This window comes from Hyperoodon ampullatus (genome assembly GCF_949752795.1).
Source record: "Hyperoodon ampullatus genome assembly, chromosome: 19".
Taxonomy (NCBI): domain Eukaryota; kingdom Metazoa; phylum Chordata; class Mammalia; order Artiodactyla; family Ziphiidae; genus Hyperoodon; species Hyperoodon ampullatus.
The window spans coordinates 52571284-52598781 of record NC_136932.1 but is presented as its reverse complement, the minus strand read 5'-3'; the positions used below and the strand labels follow the sequence as shown (position 1 = coordinate 52598781).

Here is a 27498-nt window from a genome sequence, read left to right as displayed (position 1 = left end):
GTAATCTTTATGTTCTAGGTTTTCCTTTGGGATAGTTACTACCAGCCTGAATTCTTGAGGGTTCTCCTGGTCTTGACAGATTTAATCTTCCCTACAGTTATTTTTCTTGCTGAGTAGGTTAACAGATCTTGTTTTAGATGTCAATATGGCTGTGTTCTTAGAGGCCAAATGGGAGTACTGCAGAGCTGCAATTCTGCTTCTGTGTACTTCTGAGCCTTAATAGCCACTGATTATTATCATGGGACCATTTATATGACTAGCTTCTTATTCTTATAAACTTCATCACTCTGAGATATAATTTTTATGTTGGGAGTATTTTTATAAATTTTGAATTTAAAACCTTTCCATATAGTAAAACCTAATTAAATTAGTTCTGTAAAATTAAATGTTGTACATGAAACACTAGCTTATTGGAATTTGTAAAGGCTTATTTAAATTCTACTAAAAATTTTTAGGTAGAGATAAAATGAGCTAAGTTGATATAAATATCCCCTTTCTAACATTAAGTTCACTATTTTATAGGTATATACACAGATATGTATTATGTCATTCGAAAGGTGAAATGAGAATAGAATTAATAAAACAGTGAAAATTATAATAAGAATTTTAAGCTTGGTGTATTTCACAAATCCTTGATTCACCATTCCTAATTAGTGACAGTTGATATTTCTAACCCGTGCTGTGTGCTTTTGAATCTTATGGTTTACATAATATAGAAATTACATTTATTGTTTTTTTGCGTGTTTTAATCTTTTTTTTTTTGGTGGGGATATATGTTGCATTAATTCTGTTACATGTATTCTTGTGTAAAATTATGTACTTTCTTGCTCTGTCATTATTTTGGATTTATGACAGGATTAGTTTTTTTCCTGATACTATTTATTGGGTTCTCTTTTTCTGTATGAATTCATCTTCCTATTTTCTTTTAATTTATTTGTCTTAAGTGCTAGTATAATATAAAAATTTGGAATTCAGAATTTTTCATTTTAGGATATAACTAGCAATTTAATGAGATAATGTAAGTTGCCCATTAGAGGAAGGGATTTAAACTGAATCCATAGTATTTAAAACAAGATGCTTCCAAATTCAAATGTATACTAACTTGAGCCTTTCTTTCCCTCAGCTTCTTCCTTAAAGTCAAAACTGTCAGTCTCTGTAAATTCATGGTGCTGGAAAACTTAGGTCAGAATATCTGATTTATCTCTTTGGATCATGTATAAAGATTTACTTGTGTACATCTACATACCTATAAACAGATGTCCGTTCAGGTCCTTGTCCATTTTTTAATTGGGTTGTCTTCTTATGCTTGAGATGTAAGAGTTCTTTATATATTCTAGGTCCCAGTCCCTTATAAGATACATGATTTGCAAATATATTGTCCCATCACTCTCTTGATGGTGTTCTTTGAAACACAGAACTTTAAAATTTTGATGAAGTGCAGTTTACCTGTTTTTCCTTTTATGACTTGTGTTTCTGGTGTTGTGTCTAGGAAACCACTGCCTAACCCAAGGTCACAAAGATTTACTCTTCTGTTTCCCTCTAAGGATTTTAGCCCTTACCTTTAGGTCTCATCCATCTTGTGCTAATTTTTGTGTATGGTGTGATGAGTCCAACTTCATTCTTTTGGAAATAGTTCTTTAGTCATCCTGTTACCGAGTCCAAGCTCCTACTGCTCGCCACATGACAGGTCAATAAATTGAGAGACGTTTTGTGGGGGCAAGGAATAACGACTTTATTCCGAAAGCCAGCAGACCAAGAAGATGGTGGACTAGTGTTCCAAAGAACCATCTTCCCTGAGTTAGAATTCAGGCTTCTTTTATAGTAAAAGGGGAGAGGGTGTGGCCTGGTTGTTGCAGACTTCTTGGTGCCTTTGTTCTTGCCGCTGTCCACGGAGGTCTGATCACAATGTTCCTAGACCTCCTGCAAGGCAAATGTTATTCTCTGTTCTGCAACTTTTTATCTCTATATGAATGAAAAAGTGTTATACCTTTAAAAGGTCAGAGCCTTGAGAATGGGCTATCTTGTATATTTTAGGCTATAGGCAACATTCTTTTATGAAAGATGCAAAGCCTGCATGACTAAGCACAGGCAACAGAGCGCAAAGGTTAGAGCTAAAGGAATAGAATCAATATGGAGTCAGGTTTATTCTTCTCTGTTATAGTCCGAGCAACTGTTTGTTGAAAAGATTATTCTTTCCCATTGAATCGTCTTATCACTGTTGTTGAAAATCAACTGATCATAAGCATAAGGTTTTACTTCTGGATTCTCAATTCTATTCCATTGCTTTCTGTGTCTATCCTTGCATCAGTATTATATTGTCTTGATTACTCTAGGTTTATAGTAAGTGTTGAAATCAGAAAGTGTCATTTCCCCATCTTTCTAATTTTTCAAGTTGTTGTGTCTATTCTGGGTCCCTTGCATTTACATATGAATTTTTGTATCAGTTTTTCAATTTCTGCAAAAGAAGCAGCTGAGATTTTGATAGGGGTTGCATTGAATCAGTAGATTGATTTGGGGAGTATTGCCATTTTAACAATATTTAAGTCTTCTGACTCACAAGATTAGAATGCCGTTCCATTGATTTAGATTTTTAATTTCTTTCAGCAGTGTTTTATAGTTTTCAATGTACAAGTCAAATGTCCATCAATAGAACAAAATGTGGTATATCTAATCTATAGAATGGAATATTGTTAATAAAAAAGGAATGAAGTTATCTGATACGTGCATGGATGAACCTTCAAAACATTCTAAGTCAAAGAAGCCAAATACAAAACACCATGTATTTTTTTATTCTATTTGTATGAAATGGCCAGAATAGCCAAATCTATGGAGACAGGAAATAGATTAGTGGCACTTTGTTAAAATTTTAGCTGATTTTTTTCTTACTCGCTTGCATGGTAGCTGCCTCTTCCTGCTGTTGTCTTGGAGGACTCTATCTTTCTTGAAATGTCAGATACAGGTTGCCCTGTTAACTCAGTTCTCCGATATGCTCAAGAAATGTAATATGATAGTTAAATGACTTTTTCTTGTTTTTAGGTTAGGAGTGACACTCAGGCTTTCTACATCTAAGGTGGAAGTGGAACTCCCTGGAGCGTCATTTTTATGTGAATATTTCGTAAATTTCATTTCACCCAAAATTATTTCAAGAGTCTCTGTCCTTTGGACTATCTTTTAAGAATCATCACTGGCTAGAATAATTAAAGTATTGAATAATAGTTTTACAAGAATGATCTTAATTTTAAATTGTAAAATCCATAATGATAGTTTCAAATTTCAGTTTCATTGTAGTTAACACTTTTTTGTGTGTAAACTCTAGCACAGTATTAAGCACAAATAGAAATTTTATAAATGCTTTTAGTGATGATGGTGAACTTCATTTATCCTATTATTTACAGACCTAGGTTTATTTTAAGTGAGGAAGAGTACTATTAGCATGTGAATATTGATTGGTACATATAACACTGTGTAAGTTTTAAAGTACTATAAGGAACTAAGTACTTCTGTCTTTAATCTCTCGTATTTTCTCATGAAAAGATGTCTGTATAGTGTCTCATACAATAATCTCAAAGGATGAGTGAACCCCATCAAGCTCAGTTCTGGAACAGTTCCAGCATTTATATAAAATGAGCTTGTAACTTATTTCAGGCATCTCTCCAAGACAGGCAGGATAGTAGATAGACTTCAACTTTTGTGTGTATTTGGGAAAGGGAGAGAATTTATGAGTATGTTTCATCTTGCAGAGTACAAAGTTATTTGCTAGAGAGGAAATAGTACATTTTAAGTAAAATGGAAGTATAGATCTGGGCAGATAGTTTTGAAGTTTGAATTTAGTTGTAGTGGGTAGGCACACTCATAGAATGGAGGATCTGTATTCTGTAGTTGCAGCAAAATCTTGTTAAATGATGGGATTTCTAAACAAAGTGATTAGCTGCAAAGCTAAGGAAGTAATCATTAGACTGTATGTGGCTCTTCTGCCATCTTTCTTAAAATCCTTCTAAGGGTTTCCTATGATAAATTCCAAGACAGGCTATTTTGGATAAGGAAAAATAACTCAAAGCAGTTTAAAATTTTTAGAATCAAAGCATTGATTTCATTTGACTCATTATTTTCTAGGATAGATTAGTGTAGTTAATATTTTGATGTAATTCTGATCTTGCTTATAATAATAACTATGTGTTATTTGAACAAAATATTAAATGAATGGAATTTGAGGGAATTAAGAAAACAAGGTCAAAACAAAGTGAATGGAAAACTGTTCTACTTGAAATTGGACTTTTCTGAACCAAGGCCACTAACTCTTAATTATTCAGTGTTTTTTCTTTAGTGTGTCACCCATCTCCCAACCCCTATTCCCCCAAAGAAATCTAATGGCAAAACATTTCCATGTAGTATTGATTTGTAATCATTTCCTCTTGTTTTCACGTTCACTTAAAACTGGTTTTCACCATTTACAAAATATACGATGCAGGTGAATTGATAGTTGCTACTCCTTAACTATTTCTTTTAACTGGAAACTCTTAAATCTCTATCCCAGTATGGATATCAATTCTGGATGGCTGTCTAGGATAAAAATTCCACTCCACCTTCCTCCATAAAGCTGTCTCTGACAATTTTAGCCCACACTGTTTTTCTCCCATCCTTAAACTCTTAACAGGCATTAAAGCCTGCCTCTGCTATGTAGTACAATGTTTTTATTAGATAATGACTAATTGTTCATTTAAATCTTGTCTCAACTAAGTTATGATTCTTGACAGGCAGACTTCATGACTTTTAAAAAATTGGCCCCAGAGTGTTGTGCATATAATATAAACTCAGTGAGTATTTTGATTTTTTTGTTTTGTTTTGTTTGTAAGTAATTGTATATTCTGCAAAACCCTATTGTAAGAATGACCAGGACAATGACCAGGAAACCATACTCCTAAAGTCAATTAGCTTTGCTAGCTTTGCAGTCCTTGAACATTTAACCTTTTCCAAATTAGAGGAAAATGCACCTTTTAAGCAAAAGCAATCATAGAGCCTGGAGTGTTTTTAGACATAATGGTCAACATGTGAAAACAAGCAGCTGATTAGTAGGATATTTTTCCATTAGTGTTGGTAAATTTATGCTGAGGTATTCATAATGCATTTAGATGCCCCTTGGGACTAGGGACATGCATTTATTGAGTTGGCCAAAAAGTTTGTTCCGGTTTTTCAGTAAGATGTTATGGAAAAACCCGAACGAACTTTTTGGCCAATCCAATACTAGACAGTCTAGGTTTAGGGGGACTATCTGAGCATAGAATAATGATTTGTGATTTTTTTTGTTTTGATGTTAGTTGATCAGTATTATTGATTACATCCCTTTATGTTGGATTTGCTAGCATCATAGATAACAACTTTCTTGACAGCTCTAGCCATTGTCAGCTCTTGATGCTGTTGATCATTGACTATTATAATATACTAAAATAATATGTTTATATCAACCAGAGAAAAGCAGCTAATGTTTTCATGTTACATTAAATCCTAGTCTTGACATTATGGCTAACAGTAGAACACTAAGCAGGACACTGGTTTAAAATCTTTCTCTGGAACTAGAATCTGTAAAATATCCACTAGTCTTTATCTTAACTGCATCACTTTTGTTCAGTGTAATATTCATGCTAGTTCTTAAATTGCATTGTTGTTGGGTTTTTTTTTGTATTTCTCTTTGTAAGACCAGACAAAAAAGATTCCAAGGGCTCTCTTAGATGAAGATAATAACAGAATATATCACTCCCTTCTTGTAAAATTACATATGGACTTTTAAAAAATATATACATTATTGTCTTGATGGTTCTTAACTGCCAAGTTTTGTCCTAGAGCAATATTTAAACAGTTTCATAAGCTATTGAAAAACAAAGTTTATAGTAGAAGAGCTGACATGTCATTAAGCATAATGGGACTAGGGAATTCCTTGTATAAAACATTACATCAAATACATTACATAAATTATAAGTGTTCTAAGTGGTATGCCAGATGTCAAAGAAGTTACTTATATTGGTACTAAAAAATACTCTTATAGAAAATAACTTATGCATAATCACTTATTTTTTAATCCTTGGTGTATTAAGTGAGCCACTGACGTGACTAGTGTAGTAGATAAAAATAATTAACATCCTTTTCAAGTCAGTCTTGATAAGACACTTCTATCCAATATCATATTCCTTAATTGGTATTATGAGGTAAAATAAGGTTGGTTTAATTTATAATCGAGGGTGTTAAAAACCTCTGCCTAAATTTAGCTGATAAAATTCAGCTGAGTTTGACTACAGAAGTTGGAAATTTTATATAAAAAGAATTCTAAATGGTGGGAAAAGCAACTAACATCTTCTAAACTTGGGTGAATGTAAAAGGAAGGCATATTCATTCTTATCCTTTTCTCCCTTTCTGCATGCCCATGGAATAAATATAGCTGTATTTTATTGAGCACCTACCTAATAAATTTCTTTTCTTTTTAAAATTTATTTATTTTTGGCTGTGTTGGGTCTCTGTTGCTGTGCGTGGGCTTTCTCTAGTTGCGGAGAGTGGGGGCTACTCTTCCTTGGAGTACATGGACTTCTTATTGCGGTGGCTTCTCTTGTTGCGGAGCACAGCCTCTAGGCACGCGGGCTTCAGTAGTTGTGGTGCGTGGGCTCAGTAGTTGTGGCTTGGGGGCTCTAGAGTGCAGGCTCAGTAGTTGCGGTGCACGGGCTTTGTTGCTCGGTGGCATTTGGGATCTTACTGGACCAGGAATCGAACCCGTGACTCCTGCATTGGCAGGCGGATTCTTAACCACTGTGCCACCAGGGAAGTCCCTAATAAATTTCTATTTGTAGCAGAAATGGAATGATTTTTATGTTTGCCTTGCATATGGTAGTTATTATCTTTTAAGACTATCATCTTTGAGTAATATGTATTATTATATTCAATACTTAGATTAAAATATAGGGAGAAGAGTTGTAAAATACAGTTGAACTTCCTGTATTTCCATAATTTTGTCATTAAGTGATAAATATGAGAATCCTTCCTTAATGTACTTCTGAATGTAATTTCTGTTTTTAAAAATAATTTTATTTATTTATTTTTGGCTACATTGGGTCTTTGTTGCTGCACACGGGCTTTCTCTAGTTGTGGCGAGTGGGGGCTACTCTTCGTTGCAGTGCACAGGCTTCTCATTGTAGTGGCTTCTCTTGTTGCAGAGCAAGGGCTCTAGGTGTGTGGGCTTCAGTAGTTGTGGCATGCGGGCTCTAGGGCGTGCAGGCTTCAGTAGTTGTGGCATGCGGGCTCTAGGGCGTGCAGGCTTCAGTAGTTGTGGCACACGGGCTTAGTTGCCCCGCGCCATGTGGGATCTTCCCAGACCAGGGATCGAACCAATGTCCCCTGCGTTGGCAGGCGGATTCTTAACCACTGTGCCACCAGGGAAGTCCCTAAATGTAATTTCTTGATGCTTTATTTTTTATGAGTAGCTGATTGAAAATATGAAGAGGAAAGAATTTATGTTCAGAGTCATTTATTTATTTGTTCTTTTAAAATTTATTTATTTTATTTATTTATTTTTGGCTGTGTTGGATCTTCATTGCTGTGTGCGGGCTTTCTCTAGTTACGGCACACAGGCTTCTCATTGCAGTGGCTTCTCTTGTTGCAGAGCACAGGCTCTAGGCACGTGGGGTTCAGTAATTGTGGCACACTGTCTCAGTAGTTGTGGTGCACGGGCTTAGTTGCTCCGCGGCATGTGGGGTCTTCCTGGACCAGGGCTTGAACCCCTGTGTCCTGCGTTGGCAGGCGGATTCTTAACCACTGCGCCGCCAAGGAAGTCTCCAGAGTCATTTATACTTACAGCTTTAGGGTACACTTTTTCCTGCCTAGTCCTCTATTAAGTTATAAGAACATCCTGAAGCACCTTTCTGAGAATCTGAGGTGTTGTCCCAAATATGCTATTATAAAAAATGATGGACTTAAAGAAATTATTAGCTGTGCAATGGTTAACATTTCATACTATATACATCATTGTAGTTTTGAATGCAAATACGTACAGTAGGTAAACAATATAACCACGTATATTGTAGTTTCAAATATATGTAACACTTTATAGTCATCAAAAATTGTGATTTTAGGATTAATTTTGTCATTAAGGAACATTGCAGTCAACAGTGGGATTTTCAAGGGTGTATTCTCAGGAAACAAATGGCATGAAGAAACAGCGATATACCCTCCTATGTTCACACAAACTAATACAGGATAGCAAGTCATTTATTGAAAAATGTTAATATATTATGGCTAAAAAGGAAGTCCTTAGTATAGTCTATACTTTTTTCTTTTTTTTTACAGGGTTGTTCTTTAGTAAGCGTCTTGTTTATTCCCATTATTTAAAATAAATATTTGTTGTAAAATGTCTCTGATTTTTTGTGAATGCATAAAAGTTTTTTGAAATGAACTCAAAATAATAGTATATAATAAATGATTTGTAATACATACAGTAATACGTATCATTGTATTTTCTCCTATATTAGTTAACTTTTCTCAGCAACATACATTTAATAACTAGTCCACGGGAATGGGAATATATTTTAAAGAAGTCTTGTCCTGTATTTTTAGCTGCTAAAGCTAGATTATTGAAGTCTTTAATTTATTCTTATTTTTCCTGAGAGTTTGATACTAATAAAATATATTTCTTCACTGGGCAGTCTTTCTTTGACCTTCTTCCTTTTAAAATAGAAGCATATTACAAAAGGTTCATTCTGCTTATTATAAATATAGTAAGATGTTTTTCATGAGGATTTTCTTTTTACTACTTTGTAAAATTATATTCAGTGACTTAAAAGTAAAAAGGAAGACCTGTTGGTACACACACAACATAAGTAAATCTCCCAATCACTATGCTAAATGAAAGAATCCAGTTAAAAATAGAGCACATGCTTATGATTCCATTCATATAAAATTCTAGAAAATGCAAAATCTATCATGAAACGAAGCTTACCTAGAGCCTGGTACTGGTGTTGGTGCAGGAGGAAGGAGAGGGAGGGATAAATTACACAGGGACATGAAACTTGAGGTGATAGAAATGTTTGTTACTTGTTTATTTTTGGCTGTGCTGGGTCTTCGTTTCTGCGCGTGGGCTTTCTCTAATTGCAGTGAGTGGGGGCTACTCTTTGTTGTGGTGAGTGTGCTTCTCATTGCAGCGACTTCTCTTGTTGTGGAGTGCAGGCTCTAGGCGTGCAGGCTTCAGTGGTTGCAGCATGTGGGCTCAGTGGTTGCAGCATGTGGGCTCAGTAGTTGCAGCACGTGGGCCCCAGAGCACGCAGGCTTCAGTGGTTGCGGTGTGTGGGCTCAGTAATTGCTGCGTGTGGGCTCTAGCGCGTGTGGGCTTCAGTAGTTGTGGTGTGTAGGCGCAGTAGTTGCAGCATGCGGGCTGTAGGGCATGCGGGCTTCAGTAGATGCAGCGTGCAGGCTCAGTATTTGTGGTGCGCAGGCTTAGTTGCCCCGCGGCATGTGGGATCGAACTCGTGTCCCCCTGCATTGGCAGGCAGATTCTTAACCACTGGACCACCAGGGAAGTCCTGTTACTTGTTTTCTTGATTGTGATTATGGTTTCAGTGGTATGACATGATGTGTGACAAAACGAATCAATTGTACACTTTAAATATATGCAGTTTATTGTACTTCAGTTATTCCTCTAAAACTTGGTAGAACATTTAATTAGATGTACTTATTGAGCTTTTCAGGAAGAATACTTGTTCTACTTGGAAAAGTGAGCTGGAAATATAAAAATTGACTATTGACAGACATATGGTTTCCTTTTTGTTCTTCACTAAGATATTTGGATTTTAGTTCTAACTTTATTATTTACTTCATGATCTTTTCCTAGTCACTTAAGTTCTGAGGCAAAAGAACCTCCAAACCTTCCATCAGAATTATTGTAGGAGTTTAGGTATATGACCAGCTTGACTATAATTAGAAGAGTTTGAAGTGCAGTTAAATTGTTTTATTCATTCATTTATTTCTTTATTTGGTTGCACTGTGTCTTAGTTGCACCTGGTGGGCTAACTTAGCTGCGGCTCACCGGCTCCTTTAGTTGTGGCACGTGGGCTTCTTAGTTGTGGTACGTGGGCTCCTTAGTTGTGGCTTGCCAGCTCCTTAGTTGTGGCATGCGAACTCTTAGTTGTGGCATGCACGTGGGATCTAGTTCCCTGATCAGGGATCGAACCCGGGCCCCCTGCATTGGGAGCACCGAGTCTTAGCCACTGTGCCACCAGGGAAGTCCCATGAAGTGCAGTTAAATTGTAATGTTCTACTGTTGACTTTGAGATCTGCCTGGATTGGAGGAGAGAAGGATATCGGTAGGTTAGTCTGGGAAAGTTGGGGCAGTGAAAGGAAAGAATTCCCAATGATAAATTTGGAACTCTGCCTTTTTCTCCTGATTTAAGTTATGGATAAATTAAGCTTTTAGAAAATAATAGTGAAAGCAAGGCAATTCTAGAATGAGATCATTAATCATAGAAGATCCAGGATAATTAGCTTCCAAGAAAAGTATGGATAATGAAATAGGATAAGAACAGACAAGGGGAGTCAGTTGTGAGGACAAGGATCCAATCTTAGGATCATGGATTAAGATGTGGAACAGCAAAGAAAAAAGCTAGCCAGGAAATCTCACTAGGCAGAATTCAGGGATACTAACTCCAAGGAGAATAATTTTGACTTGAAACTTAGTAGTTGAACCTGCAGCATTAACAGGTTTCTTTCTTTAAGCATCAGTGGGTTTAAGGAAAATTCAGTTTCTTCCTTGGGATGGGAATAGATCAGCTGTAAGGGACAAATATTTGCTTTAAAGGAAGCTAGTGAGTAGAAGGGGAGTTACAACCCAGAACTTCCAAGACATTACTTAATGATGTTAAATAAACCAAGGCCAAGCTAACTGAGAGAGTATACTAAAAATTTACCTCACCGATGTGTAGTGACACTGTAGTTTATGCTCTGAGCCTTTTTTGTAGTTGTGTATTTGAACAGACATAAGTAGACAAGGTATCTTCAGAGATGAGAAAAGAGGCTACAGACTGAATCTTAGGACTTGCTATCCAGTGTGGTGGCAGCAGGAAGTTACCTAAGACAGAGGTAATAATCTGGTTTGTTCAGTCAGTCCTGGGGTTAGTTTACTGGTCTGACAGTCTGTCAGATATTAAGTAATTAATGTACAGAGGTATTCTGAACATTTTGTTTAGGCAAGGCTCCTTTGCTGTTGGGCTGGAGGAAGGGAGAGAAGTAATAAGGAGTGTTCTATTCTCTACATTTACGAAGAGTATTTGTTAGTAACTTACTTTCTGACTCTTATATAAACATTTAATGCCATGGATTCATGACTACCATATAACAGTCAACAATTCTGTGGGATATATACCTGACACAGGCCTAGGATAATTCTTAATATGAAAAATAATGGATTGTAGGACAAATATTAATGAAATATACCAAGAATATGGAGCAACTAACATGTTTTAGTTTTTTTCTGAAAATAGTATTTAATATTTTCCCTTCAACAATAAATTTCACAATTTATTCTTTAACAATAAAATAAGTTGACAAGATAGTAATCTATATAAATAAAATTAATTTCTATCTCTTAGAACGTCCTGTGAAAATAACCAGACTTATTTTCATAAAACTTGGTAAAGTTTGTTTGGGGAGATAGGACTTATAGACTATTCTATACTATGTTATAGACTGTTCAATACTCTGTGCATGAACTTTTCTTTGGTGATTCTTTAGGGGAATTTCAAGGAGAGAGGCACCTTACATAGTATTTCATACTGAGGTCCAAGGATTCTATGTGACTTACCACAAGTATTAAGTCCCTATAGAATGAGAAAATAAACTATGGTGTCAAATATGGACCTCAAATCAAGTTACAAGTTTAGATGGTCTGACATGCAGGCTTTGATTTATTATTGATCTATGTACCAGTGGGAAATGCAACACCACTCTCCCCCACCTAAAATCCACAGTGACTAAGTATATTAGTTTTGTTTCTCTTTTATGTAAAAGAATTTCAAAGGTAGGTATTCTAGGGCTTGAATGGCAGTTACCCTATCATTAGGGACTCAGGTCCTATTTGATCAGAGAGTCTTTTCGGAAGTCCACCCATTGACTTTCAGTTTTATCTCATTGGCTATCCCCAGTTGCAAGAGACTCTAGGAAATGTAAAAAATGTAAGTTTGAACAGGTATAATAACACCTTAGAAAAAATTGGGGTTCTATTACAAGGAAGAAAAGAAAAATGGTTATTGTATAGATAGCTAACAGTTTCTGCCACAAGCTATATCATACAAGGTGTATTATGATCCAGGGTAAAGTAGCAGCAGGAATATACTTATACAGATTGGACAGTTGAACATTTTATTTAATAAAATTGCCTTTTAAAAAAGGTATGCAATAGGGCTTCCCTGGTGGCACAGTGGTTGGGAGTCCACCTGCCGATGCAGGGGACACGGGTTCGTGCCCCGGTCCGGGAAGATCCCACATGCCGCAGAGCGGCTGGGCCTGTGAGCCATGGCCGCTGAGCCTGCGTGTCCGGAGCCTGTGCTCCACAATGGCAGAGGCCACAACAGTGAGAGGCCCGCTTACCGCAAAAAAAAAAAAAATGTATGCAACAAATGTTTTAGTTATTTATATTGAATTACACTGCTTTTTTGTTTTTAATTGCTCTGTATTTCATGTTTTATAATCCTGTGAACTGTTTTCAATTGATTTAAAAGAAATAGGTAATGTGTGTGTATGACACACTATTTAAAACTTACAGAAGGGATTCCTTGGTGGCACAGTGGTTGGGAATCCACCTGCCAATGCAGGGGACATGGGTTCGAGCCCTGGTCTGGGAAGATCCCACATGCTGCAGAGCAGCTAAGCCCGTGCGCCACAGCTACTGAGCCTGCGCTCTAGAGCCTGCGTGCCACAACTACTGAGCCCGCGTGCCTGGAGCCCGTGCTCCACAGCAGGAGAAGCCACTGCAGTGAGAAGCCCGCGCATGGCAGGCAGGAGCGGCCCCCGCTCGCCACAACTAGAGAAAGCCCGCGGGCAGCAACGAAGACCCAATGCAGCCAAAAATAAAAATAAATAAAATAAATAAATTTTTTAAAAATTAAAAAAATAAAACTTACAGAAGAGTTTTAAGTGAAAAGTTAAGACTTCTCCATTTTATCCCCATTATCTAGAGTCCTTCCCCAGCAGCAACCAGTTACTTGTTTTGCAAATAAAAATTTTAAATTATTATTTTTATCATAGTGATATATGCATATAGTTAAAGTAGAATCAGAAAGAGAGTGAAAAACAAGAATCCTTGTCCCCGCATACCTAAATCTCATCCCGGTTCCAGAGGCAACTACTTTCTAGTAATAGTTTCTTGTATATACCTCCATTTTCTAAAACTGTTCTTTACTGCTAATTCTTAGTTAATTTTAGATTTTATCCTTTGCTTTCCAATTGTAGAAGATATTTAGCGTTCTTACACGCTCCACACCACATCATCCTAATGCGATTGTATCACAATCTTTGGTTAAATTGGTATTTGTTATTTATAGTGTTATGACTATGTAAATATTCTCTGCGACATGGTGTACTGTTATTTAGTTTTCTTTCTTATTCAATTTTCTGTTTTTTCCTGGAATTATAACAGTTTCCTTATTTCTTAGAAATTGAGGTATACTCGATTTACAGTATTTTATAAGTTTCAGGTGTTCAACAGTGTGATTCACAATTTTTAAAGATTATACTCCCTTTATAGTTGTTGTAAAATATTGCTTTATTTTTTCATTTGCTTAGTTTTCATACCTGTGGCTAAATTGTTCTATATCTTCCAATTTTTTAGTATAATTTTCTGTGAGACAATGGTTAATTTTTTATACTGATCTTCTAAATGTATTTTTAGCTTAAGTATTTTAGTTGTGGTAGATACATATATACATATCATATATTTCTTTCTTTCTATCTATCTATCTCAGGCTGTCTTTGTTTCCTCTAATAATCCGTGAATTTTTATGCTTTTTGGCCTTCTTTGTCCCAACCATGAATAAAAAAAAAAAATGCAAGATTTAATTAGTGAGTTTTCCTTATTTGCTATTGAAGTAATGTGGGACATCAAGACAAAATATAGGGGCTTGGCTTCCCTGGTGGAGCAGTGGTTAAGAATCCACCTGCCAATGCAGGGGACATGGGTTCGAGCCCTGGTCCGGGAAGATCCCACGTGCCGCGGAGCAACTGAGCCTGTGCACTGCAATGAAGAGTAGCCCCTGCTCACCACAACTAGAGAAAGCCCGTGCACAACAACGAAGACCCAATGCAGCCATAAAATAAATAAATAAAATAAATAAATTTATTTAAAAAAAAATATAGGAGGTGAATTGAGGATGAATTTTAATTACATCATTTGCATGTTGTTAAATGACCATTAATAACAATGGAAATATACTAGATATAAAGTTCCATCTGTACAAAGCAGCTGACCTCAGAGGAAGGAGAAATCAGGCTTAAGAATTGTTTTAGTTATTTTTTCCCTCTCACGTGAAAGAAGCTGAGATATTCTTTAAAATCAAGTTAGGGCTTCCCTGGTGGCGCAGTGGTTGAGAGTCCACCTGCTGATGCAGGGGACACGGGTTCGTGCCCCGGTCTGGGAAGATCCCACATGCCGCGGAGCGGCTGAGCCCGTGAGCCGTGGCCGTTGAGCCTGCGCGTCCGGAGCCTGTGCTCCGCTACGGGAGAGGCCACAACAGTGAGAGGCCCACATACTGGAAAAAAAAAAAAAAAAAAATCAAGTTAGTAGCATCTATGAAAATGTGTTTTCATTTTTTACAGATTCTGGCTAGAGTTTAGCTTTTTAAATAGTTTATAGTTTAAAAATCAGTTTATAATTGGCACTGTTCACAGAAATTAGTAGTAGGCAAAAAGTTTTAAGTTATTTTATGTATGGTTGGCAACTTTAATAGTATTCTAGCTCTGAAGAATAATTTCTTCATTAATTTCCAAATGACAGAGCAGTAAAGGTATTTTGACAATTATACAGAAAACTATACTGGCATATAATACCTCACATTAAGATTCATCCTGAAGTATTTTTCCCATCTTTGCTCTTTCTTGTAGTTATATTTGATTTTCAAAAATTTCAGATTAGGAATAAAAATACTTATAGAAGCAGTCTTCAAAAAAGTGTATTAAACCAACTTTGCTGTGTATACCACTTCTTTGCTTTAAATGAAATAGTGCTGTTTTTTCCCTAGCAGCTTTTTCCTTAACAGTTCTGTAATTATTGAGTTATAGTACATGCTATTCAATTCACCCGTTTAAAGTATATAGTTAATGGCTTTTAGTTTGTTCACAGAGTTGTGCAGCTATCACCACAATCAGTTTTATCACCCCTAAAAGAAACCTTATTCTCTCCATCTCCTCCTCCGCCAGCCCTAAGCTAACTAATATACTAGTTACTTTCCATCTCTATAGATTTACCTGTTCTGGACATTTCGTATAAATGGAATCACATTGTATATGGTCTTCTGTGACTGACTTCTTTGACTTAGATGAATCTCAAAAACATTATGCTATCTTGCAGCATGTGTCACTTCTTCATTCCTTTTTAATAGGACAATATGCTATCGTATGGATATATCACATTTTGTTTATTCATTAATCAATCAATGGATATTTGAGTTATTTTCACTTCTGGGCTATTATAAATAATGATGCTCTGAACATTAATGTGCATTTCTGTTTTCATCTCTCTTGGGTATATACCTTAGATGGAATTTCTAGATCTTACAGTAACTCTGTGTTTAACCTTTTGAGGAGCTGTCAGACTGTTCTCCAAAGTGGCTGCACCATTTTACATTACCACCAACAGTGTGTGAGGATTCCAATATTTCTCTACATCCTTGCCAACCTTGTTATTAACTGTGTTTGATTATAGTCATCCCAGTGGGTGTGAAGTGGTATCTCATTGTGGGTTTTTTTTTAAATTAATTAATTAATTTTTGGCTGCATTGGGTCTTCGTTGCTGCGTGTGGGCTTTCTCTAGTTGCGGTGGGCGGGGGCTAATCTTCGTTGCGGTGCGTGGGCTTCTCATTGCAGTGGCTTCTCTTGTTGTGGAGCACAGGCTCTAGGCATGCCGGCTTCGGTAGTTGTGGCACACAGGCTCAGCAGTTGTGGCTTGTGGGCTCTAGAGCACAAGCTCAGTAGTTGTGGTGCATGGGCTTAGTTGCTCCACAACATGTGGGACCTTCCCAGACCAGGGCTCGAACCCTTGTCGCCTGCATTGGCAGGTGGATTCTTAACCACTGTGCCACCAGGGAAGTCCTGCTCATTGTGGTTTTGATTTGCATTTCCCTCAATAGTGGTATTCTGAAATAAAGTTTTTAATTTTTAAGGAAGATTATTTGAAAAGAATCTCTAACTGTTTAGATATCTTGATTAAATATGTTAGTGGATCTGAAGAGTATAGTAAAAGTTTATACATTCTGTGATGTACATGTATATGGGAGTTTGTGTTTGGCTTACCTGACTCAAGCCATTTCAGGGCACTGAAGAATTTGAGGTTTTTTGTATTTCAGCAATAGATATTTTTGAAAATTTAAAGTAATAATCATTCTTCAAATTTAATGTTGATGTAAAAGACTTAATCTATATTGTATATGGTGGCTCTATAGAGTCCAGGTCTAGAACTCAAGGACTATCTCCTCTTTTTTGAACCCCAACTCAGTTAATTTTGATGTTTTCCAATCTTGATCCTTTTCTGAATTTCTACTTTTTAAAATCCATTTTTAACAATATCTATATATCTGTTAATTTGTATAAATAAAATTTTGTGAAGTTTTACTAATATAGGGAACTAAGATGAAATGCCATTGGCTTTTAAATCACTTATACATTTTCTTGGTTTGTAGTATAATACTTACTAAATTCATCTAAGAACAATATTTTAAACACATAAATAAATATGATTTAGTTCTGCAGAGCTACTACCCATCTCACTCTAAAGAAACAGCATGTTGAGTCTCAAGATATATTAAACATCTTGTATAAAACAGTGGACCTGTTTTGTACCTAGTAGTCACATTTTACTTATTTTTTTCTTAGTCTCATAGGACTTATATTTTGATACTACTTATTTTTGTTCATTAACTTTATTCAGTAGTCATTGAGTGCCAACTATAGGCCCTTTATCAAAAAGGGGTGACTAAAGTTGTGACAAAGTTGAAATACACTGTCTCGTAATCTCAGAGTTATGAAGAAAGTAACCTGATTAAAATAATTAACACTGAGGTGTTAATGACTAGTATAGTTGGCCTTCACAAGAAGTTTTCACTCTTAAAAGTTGAGCTTGTTTTCCCAGGTTTCCAATTAGTAGACCTAGGGAAGTGATTTTTTTTTTTTTTTTTGGTTGTTGTATTCTTCAGTTCTAAAATTTCCATTTGGTTTCTATGCTGAGACTTTCCATCTTTCCATTCAAAAGTGTTCTCATTTCTTTGGGCATTTTTATCATGGCTGCTCCAAAATCTTTGCTAAGTCTAATATCTGTCTCGTGTAATTGTTGATGCCTGTTGATTGTAGTTCCCTAATTGAATTGAGACTTTACTGGTTCTTTATATGCTGAGTAATTTTGGATTGTATTCTAGACATTTTTAAAAATTAATTAATTAATTGATTGATTGATTGATTGATTTTTGGCTGCATTGGGTCTTTGTTGCTGCTCACAGGCTTTCTCTAGTTGCGGCAATCGGGTTACTCTTTGTTGCAGTGCACAGGCTTCTCATTGTGGTGGCTTCTCTTGTTGCGGAGCATGGGCTCTAGGAGCGTGGGCTTCAGTAGTTGTGGCACACGGGCTCAGTAGTTGTGGCTCGCAGGTTCTAGTGCGCAGGCTCAGTAGTTGTGGTGCGTGGGCTTAGCTGCTCCATGGCATTTGGGATCTTCCCGGAACAGGGGTCGAACCCTTGTCTCCTGAATTGGCAGGCGGATTCTTATCCAGTGAGACGCCAGGGAAGTCCCTATTCTAGACATTTTAAATTTTTTAATTTTTAAAAAATTTTTGGCCACAACATGCAGCTTGCAGGATCTCAGGTCCCCTACCAGGGATCAAACCTGTGCCATGGCAGTGAAAGTGCCAAATCCTAACTACTAGACCACCAGGGAACTCCCTCTAGACATTTTTAGTATTATGTTGTGAGATGCTGAGTCTCTTTAAATCCTATGGATATGTTGATACAGTTGGCCTTCCAGATCTCCTGGGTCCCCCAACTGCGGATGAAAAAAACTTGGGAAAAAAATTCCAGGAAGTTCCAAAAAGCAAAACTTGAATTTGCCACAGGCTGGCAACTATTTATATAGCATTTGCAACTATTTACATAACATTTACATTGTATTAGATATTATAAGTAATCTAGAGATGATTTAAAGTATAGGAGAGAATTACATAGGTTATAGGCAAATACTACTCCATTTTATATAAGGGACTTGAGCATCCGCAGATTTTGGTATCTGCCAAGGGCTTGGAACTAATTTTCTGTGGACACCAAGGGACAACTGTACATTTGTTTTTTATCAGAGAATGGGTATTGATGGGTTCAGGCTGCAAGTTCCAACCAGTCTTCTTTTGGTTGTGTCAGTGAAGTTTTCACAGCCTTTGCAGTGCTATTTGGATCTGTTCCACACGTGCAACCACCCAGTGGCCAGTCTGGAACCTGGGCATTGACCTATCCTCAATTTGTAATTCTGTTTAGGGTCAGATCCACGCATGTGCAGTTATGTGACAAACCCAGGAGTTCAAAAACAACTTTCCTGAGCTCCTTCCTCCTCGCAATATCCATAGTACTTCCCTTTCCCTGAGCTCCCATTTTTAGTCCTCCTATCAGGTGCCTTAGTTACTCTGCTATGCCACGTACTTCCACTACTGTGCCTGTGTCCAGAGCCAAGCTGGAGGACAACAGAGAGATGACGAAAACAATGGGAGTTTGTCTCACCCTCTTGGGATCGTAGCTACTCTGATTGGATAGTGTGGTAGGCTGAATAATGGACCCCCAAATCTCCAGGTCGTAATCCCTGGAGCCTGCATGTGGCATGTGTCTGTGGAATTGTGGTAGTAAATGTGCATGTTCTAAAATGCCAGGTTTATTACTTTACCTGAAAATATTTTTATTTATTTAATTGAAGAAATCTGCCTTGACTACTGGAAATAGGTTTATATAATTATATATTCTTGGTTGTTTAATTCTCAGTTTGAGATTTCCAGGAGTGATTACTCTCTGAAAATTTATTGTATGGGTGGTATTTTTCTAATGATGATATTGAAGATATTTATAACCTGTCCAGTTTTTTTTTTTTTTGCGGTACGCAGGCCTCTCACTGTTGTGGCCTCTCCCGTTGCGGAGCACAGGCTCCGGATGCGCAGGCTCAGCGGCCATGGCTCGCGGGCCCAGCCGCTCTGCGGCATGTGGGATCTTCCCGGACCGGGGCACGAACCCGTGTCCCCTGCATCGGCAGGCGGACTCTCAACCACTGCACCACCAGGGAAGCCCCCTGTTTTGTTTTGTAGTGAGTATTCTAGTTGCCCTTGTGACTTAATAAAATAACATTCATCTGTTGACACAGTGTTTATCACACCCTATATGTTGAATTGGGTCTTGATTTTACTGTTTCTCATAGAGTTATGTAGTATTTACCTAACAGGTAAGTGGTACAGTGTTTAGGTCAGTATAAGCTACCAAAGGTTGTAGGTAAGGGCAGGAACTGGCATGAGTTTGGAAGAGTGTGCTCTGAGCATTCCTGGCTCTTAGTTGGAGGGGCAGGTCAGACTAATAACTGTATATTACTGTAGTTTGCTCATTTCTTGTCTAGGTGAGAGACTGACTATGAAGGTGGTTCTCAGAATAGCCCTCCTTACTGCAACTTTTACATTTAAGAAATAGGTATGATATACCGCTAGATCAAACAAATCTTTTTCCATCTCAAAGGACTTTTAAAAAATCTATGAGGGGCTTCCCTGGTGGCGCAGTGGTTGAGAGTCCGCCTGCCGATGCAGGGGACACGGGTTCGTGCCCCGGTCTGGGAAGATCCCACATGCCGCAGAGCGGCTAGGCACGTGAGCCATGGCCACTGAGCCTGTGCTCCGGAGCCTGTGCTCCGCAAGGGGAGAGGCCACAACAGTGAGAGGCCCGCCTACCGCAAAAAAAAAAAATAAAAAAATAAAAAATCTATGAGAATAAGTCTTCTTTCAAAACCAAGACACTTTTAATGAGTTGAAGACTATGAGTAAGGAAGCAAATTAAGCACATGTAACAGAAGATGTATACATCAATTTTTGGTGCCAAGAAAGAACAATTAAGTTGTTCCTTCTTCACTGTCTCCCTTACCCCATTTGATGCCTGGCACATAGATAATATTTATTATGTGGGGTATAATTTTTATTACTTATTTGACTTTACGAATAATTTGTGTCTTCCTCTTTTTTTTTTTTTTTTTTTTTTTTTTTGCTGCGCTGTGTGGCATGCAGGATCTTAGTTCCCTGACCAGGGATCGAACCCGTGCCCCCTGCATTGGGAGTGCGGAGTCTTAACCACTGGACCACCAGGGAAGTCCCAATTTGTTTCTTCTTTTTAACTTGAAAAGTGTTATGTTATTTTTTGTTTTCAAAAAAGTTCATGTTGTAAATGTGTGGATCTTTGTGGAATTTTTTCCCTTGGTCATGTGCCCTTAGGAGAAGAACTGCCTGTTACAGCTAGTGGTGGGGAGAAAATATTATTTAGAATACATTTAATATAAATTTTTCCTAAAAAATTCTTTCTGGAGAACATTTACTCAAATATTCTGAAGACCTGTTCATCCTAAATCTTTTTTTTTTTAAAGGTTGGTGGGATTCTCACTTTTTTTAAAAAATTAATAAATTAGGCTGCGTTGGGTCTTAGTTGTGGCACGCAGGCCCTTCATTGCAGTGCACGGGCTTCTCTAGTTGTGGCTCGTGGGCTTCTCTCTAGTTGTGGTGCGCAGGCTCCAGAGCGCACGAGCTCAGTAGTTGCAGCGCTCGTGCTTAGTTGCCCTGTGACATGTGGGATCTTAGTTCCCTGACCAGGGAACAAATCCGTGTCCCCTGCGTTGAGGGTGGATTCTTTTTTTTTTTTTTTTTGTGGTATGCGGGCCTCTCACTGTTGTGGCCTCTCCCGTTGCGGAGCACAGGCTCCGGATGCGCAGGCTCAGCAGCCATGGCTCACGGGCCCAGCCGCTCCGCGGCATATGGGATCCTCCCAGACCGGGGCACGAACCCGTATCCCCTGCATCGGCAGGCGGACTCTCAACCACTGCGCCACCAGGGAGGCCCTGAGGGTGGATTCTTAACCACTGAACCACCAGGGAAGTCCCCATCCTAAATTTTTTAAACTGAAATTTTTATTAAGATAAATACAGATTCACATGCAGTTAATAAGGAAGAAAACAGAGATCCTTTTTATATTTTTCCAGTTTCTCCTTGAAGATAACATTTTACAAGTGCATAAAATCACAGTCAGGATATTGTCACTGATGTTATCTACTGATCTTATTTCGCTTTACCCAGTTTTACTGTGTGTGTGTGTGTAAAATTCTGTACAATTTTATAACTGTGTGGGTGCATGTATCTACCACCACAGTCAAGATACTAAATAGTTGGTAAAGTCACCAAAACTTGATAGTTGATGAGCTTTGAGTTTTCTGGCGTTATAGGTCTTCTGTTGGTAGAAGTCACAGAATGGAACCCAGGTGCGATATGGTTTGCCACTGTCCATTTATCAGTCTTCTTCCAGCAAAGTTCCTTTGGTTTCTGGTTCCGATTGAGTCGATTGAGTTTGGTTTGGGGCACTTCTCATGATACCCTTTAGTTCCTGAGAATTGGAGCCCCTCATTCAAGAATGTTTGAGGATCCTTTTGTTTGTCCAAGAGAGCCCTGAAAAAGAATCAGCAGCTTAATTTTACTGGTATTTTGAAAACTATGTATTGAAGTTTTTTGGACTGAAAAATAGTCCCCATTACTGATTTTCATTTTCTTTTTTTTTCCTCATTAGGGTCGGGAATATTTTTTCAGTAACCCCTGGGAACCCCATTAAGCCCTCACCAGCCTATTTATTTGAAGGATAATAGCATGTTTATTTCATATCCTTGAACTCCAAAGAGATACTACCTGAACTTATTATTAGTCTGTTCTCTGTTAGGTCAGTTGAGAACATCATGCTATAATGGCCAAAGTTGTTAGTTTTATCCTTCTACGGGTAATTTCAACTGAACCCCAAATTGGCAATGTCGTAGTTATATATAATAACATGGTTTGCAAATGTTACAGGAGGTATAAATAAAAGTAATTTGTTTATTTGAAAACAAACCTTTCCCTCAGAGATACTGTATGACTGTGAGACACTTTGGTTGTGGTTTATTAATATTATATGCTAGCTACTTTATTAGCTGCTTTGCAAATATGTCATTTAGTACTTTGAACAACCACATTATGCTGTTAATGGGCATGGTAACTTTGAATACTTGGTAAAGATTGTGTTTTCCTAGTGAATTCACAAATTTTTATCTATTAAGTTATATGACATTTGTCATGATGCAGGTACTAATGTTGCTACCATTTTTTAAAATAAAGATAAGTACTTTTTTAAAAAGTTTATTAATTAATTAATTTTTAGCTGTGTTGGGTCTTTGTTGCTACATGCAGGCTTCCTCTAGCTACGGCGAGCAGGGGCTACTCTTTATGGAGGTGCGCAGACTTCTCATTGTGGTGGCTTCTTTCGTTGCAGAGCACGGGCTCTAAGTGCACAGGCTTCCGTAGTTGTGGCGCACGGGCTTCAGTAGTTGTGGCGTGCGGGCTCTAGAGCACAGGCTCAGTAGTTGTGGTGCACAGGTTTAGTTGTTCTGCGGCATGTGGGATCTTCCTAGACCAGGGCTCGAACCCGTGTCCCCTGCATTGGCAGGTGGATTCTTTTTTTTTTTAACATCTTTATGAGAGTATAATTGCTTTACAATGGTGTGTCAGTTTCTGCTTTATAACAAAGTGAATCAGTTATACATATACATATGTCCCCATATCTCTTCCCTCTTGCATCTCCCTCCCTCCCACCCTCCCTATCCCACCCCTCTAGGTGGTCACAAAGCATCGAGCTGATCTCCCTGTGCTATGCGGCTGCTTCCCACTAGCTATCTATTTTACGTTTGGTAGTATATATATGTCCATGACACTCTCTCACTTTGTCCCAGCTTCCCCTTCCCCCTCCCCGTATCCTCAAGCCCATCCTCTAGTAGGTTTACATCTTTATTCCCATCTTGCCCCTAGGTTCTTCTGACCATTTCTTTTTTTTTTTTTTTTTTTTTTTAGATTCCATATATATGTGTTAGCATATGGTATTTGTTTTTCTCTTTCTGACTCACTTCACTCTGTATGACAGTCTCGAGGTCCATCCACCTCACTACAAATAACTCAGTTTTGTTCCTTTTTATGGCTGAGTAATATTCCATTGTATATATGTGCCACATCTTCTTTATCCATTCGTCTGTTGATGGACACTTAGGTTGCTTCCATGTCCTGGCTATTGTAAATAGAGCTGCAATGAACATTTTGGTACATGACTCTTTTTGAATTATGGTTTTCTCAGGGTATATGCCCAGTAGTGGGATTGCTGGGTCGTATGGTAGTTCTATTTTTAGTTTTTTAAGGAACCTCCATACTGTTCTCCATAGTGGCTGTATCAATTTACATTCCCACAACAGTGCAAAAGGGTTCCCTTTTCTCCACACCCTCTCCAGCATTTATTGTTTGTAGATTTTTTGATGATGGCCATTCTGACTGGTGTGAGATGATATCTCATTGTAGTTTTGATTTGCATTTCTCTAATGATTAATGATGTTGAGCATTCTTTCATGTGTTTGTTGGCCATCTGTATATCTTCTTTGGAGAAATATCTATTTAGGTCTTCTGCCCATTTTTGGATTGGGTTGTTTGTTTTTTGGATATTGAGCTGCATGAGTAGCTTGTATGTTTTGGAGATTAATCCTTTGTCAGTTGCTTCATTTGCAAATATTTTCTCCCATTCTGAGGGTTGTCTTTTGGTCTTGTTTATGGTTTCCTTTGCTGTGCAAAAGCTTTTAAGTTTCATTAGGTCCCATTTGTTTATTTTTGTTTTTATTTCCATTACTCTAGGAGGTGGGTCAAAAAGGATCTTTTTTTTTTTTTTTTTTTTTTTTTTTGCGGTACGCGGGCCTCTCACTGCTGTGGCTTCTCCCTTTGCGGAGCACGGGCTCCGGACGCGCAGGCTCAGCGGCCATGGCTCACGGGCCCAGCCGCTCCGCGGCTTGTGTGATCTTCCTGGACCGGGGCACGAACCCGTGTCCCCTGCATCGGCAGGCGGACTCTCAACCACTGCGCCACCAGGGAAGCCCTAGGATTCTCTATGTATAGTATCATGTCATCTGCAAACAGTGACAGCTTTACTTCTTCTTTTCCAATTTGGTTTCCTTTTATTTCTTTTTCTTCTCTGATTACTGTGGCTAAAACTTCCAAAACTATGTTGAAGAATAGTGGCGAGAGTGGGAAAACTTGTCTTGTTCCTGATCTTAGTGGAAATGGTTTCAGTTTTTCACCATTGAGGATGATGTTGGCTGTGGGTTTGTCATATACGGCCTTTATTATGTTGAGGAAAGTTCCCTCTGTGCCTACTTTCTGGAGGGTTTTTATCATAAATGGGTGTTGAATTTTGTTGAAAGCTTTTTCTGCATCTATTGAGATGATCATATGGTTTTTCTCCTTCAATTTGTTAATATGGTGTATCACATTGATTGATTTGTGTATATTGAACAATCCCTGCATTCCTGGGATAAACCCCACTTAATCATAGTGTATGATCCATTTAATGTGCTGTTGGATTCTGTTTGCTAGTATTTTGTTGAGGATTTTTGCATCTATGTTCATCAGTGATACTGGCCTGTCGTTTTCTTTCTTTGTGGCATCTGTGTCTGGTTTTGGTATCAGAGTGATGGTGGCCTTGTAGAATGAGTTTGGGAGTGTTCCTCCCTCTGCTGTATTTTGGAAGAGTTTGAGAAGGATGGGTGTTAGCTCTTCTCTAAATGTTTGATAGAATTCGTGGCAGGCGGATTCTTAACCACTACGCCACCAGGGAAGCCCCCTGTTCCTACCATTTTATGAATGAGAAAAAGATACTGAATCTTAAGGCTGTTTGGTTACTTGCTCAAGTATTAAAGCTAATGAGCAGATCCAGAATTCAAGTCCAGGTATCCAAATCCTTATTAGCTACTGTTCTGTGTTGCCTCCCCTGGATGATGATAATAACTAAAATTTATGGAGTTATTTAGCATGCACCTGGCTTAGGGTAAATATTTATGTAAATTATGTCATTTAATTTTCACCACACCATGTGAATGTTGATATTACTAATAGCACCATGGAGGTGCTATTATTATTAATCCCATTTTCTAGACTAGCAAATTGAAGTTATATAATTTATTCAAGACCATACAGCTCCTAATTAGAAGAGCTAGGATTTGACCCCAGGTCTTTTTGGTTCCAGAGCTGTTAACAATTATGTTTCACTGAAAACTCAAGTGCAGTTGCAAGCTCATACATTTATTTGTCATGTTGATTCTTTTACTTTTATATAAGATGCACAACACTGTCTTATTTGGTCTACTGAAAATCTGTCTTGTCTGGTGTCTATGGCTTCATTTTTTACCTGATTTAGATCTCTGTCAGTATGATATGGCTTGTGAGGACAATTAGGAAATACATGTCGTTTCTTCTTTCTTATTCTCTTTCTGTACTTTTTAACAAATGATACATTCTCATGGTTCAAAATTTTAAAAAGAACAGACCGTGAAAAAAATCTCCTTTCCACCCAGTCCACTAGGCATCTAGTTTCCCTCCCAGAAGGAAGGACCTTTCTTACCACTTTTTTTTTTTTTTTTTTTTTTTTTGTGGTACACGGGCCTCTCACTGTTGTGGCCTCTTCCGTTGTGGAGCACAGGCTCCCGACGCACAGGCTCCGTGGCCATGGCTCACAGGCCCAGCCGCTCCGCGGCATGTTGGATCTTCCCGGACCAGGGCACGAACCCATGTCCCCTGCATCGGCAGGCAGACTCTCAACCACTGCGCCACCAGGGAAGCCCTCTTACCATTTTTTTTCTTTTTTAGACTTTTTTTTTTTTCTTCTGGCTGTGCCGCTTGACTTGTGAGATCTTAGCTCCCCAACCAGAGATCAAACCCAGGCCACTGACAGTGGAAGCACAGAGACCTAACCACTGGACCTCCAGGGAATTCCCTCTTACTAGTTTTTGATGTATCCTATTAAAGATGTATCTTAAAGGTATGCATTGGGATATTTACTCTATTTTTTTAAAAAATTGCCATCAGAGCAGTTTCTTTAGATTCCTAAAACACTTTGTTATCCTGGAGTTTACAGAATGTAACTCCTGGGGTTTTTTTTTTTTTTTTTTTTTTGGTAAGAACATTTAAGTTCTCTTAACAAATTTGAATTAGTGGCATATAATATAGTGTTATCAACTGTAGTCACCATGTTGTGCATTAGATCCTCAGATCTCCTTATTCATCTTACAGCTGAGAAGTTTGTGCCTTTTTACCAACTTGTCCCTGTTTCCCCCAGGCCTTGGAAGCTACTTTTCTACTCAGTTTCTAAGAGTTTGACCCTTTTTTTTTTTTTTTAAAGAGATTCCACATATAAGTGATACCATGCAGAATTTTTATTTCTCTTTCTGGCTTATTTCTTATAGCATAATGCCCTCAAGGTTTATCCATGTTGTTGCAAATGGCAGGATTTTCTTTTTTCTCATGGCTAAATAATACTCCATTATATATGTATACCACACCCTTTTTTTTTTTTTTTTGCGGTACGCGGGCCTCTCACCATTGTGGCCTCTCCCGTTGCGGAGCACAGGTTCCAGACGCGCAGGCTCAGCAGCCATGGCTCACGGGCCCAGCCGCTCCGTGGCATGTGGGATCTTCCCGGACTGGGGCACAAACCCATGTCCCCTGCATCGGCAGGCAGACTCTCAACCACTGCGCCACCAGGGAAGCCTATACCACATCTTTATTCATTCATCCGTTGATGAATACTTAAGTTGTTTCCATATCTTAGCTATTGTGAATAATATATGTTTCATTGAAAATGGGAGTATATGTATGTCTTCGACATCCTGTTTTCATTTCCTTTGGATATATTCTCAGAAGTGGAGTTGCTGGATCATATGGTAATTCTATGTTTAATTTTTTGGGGAACCTCCATACTGTTTTCCATAATGGCTGCATCAATGTACATTCCTACCAACAGTGCACCAGTGTTCCCTTTTCTCCATATCCTCACCAACACTTTATTTTTTCTTCCAATTTTATTGAGATATAAGTTGACATACAGCATTGAAGTTTAAGGTATACAGCATAGTGATTTGATTTACATATTTCTTGAAATGTTACCACAGTAAGTTTCA

General features: G+C 38.0%; 1 protein-coding gene across 1 annotated transcript in view; it reads left to right on the top strand.

The window, feature by feature from the left end:
• USP32 (ubiquitin specific peptidase 32) overlaps window positions 1-27498 on the top strand; it is a gene marked incomplete at its 5' end in the record, with an annotated part of 208328 nt that overhangs the window by 65047 nt on the left and 115783 nt on the right. The gene's annotated exons all lie outside the window — the stretch shown is intronic.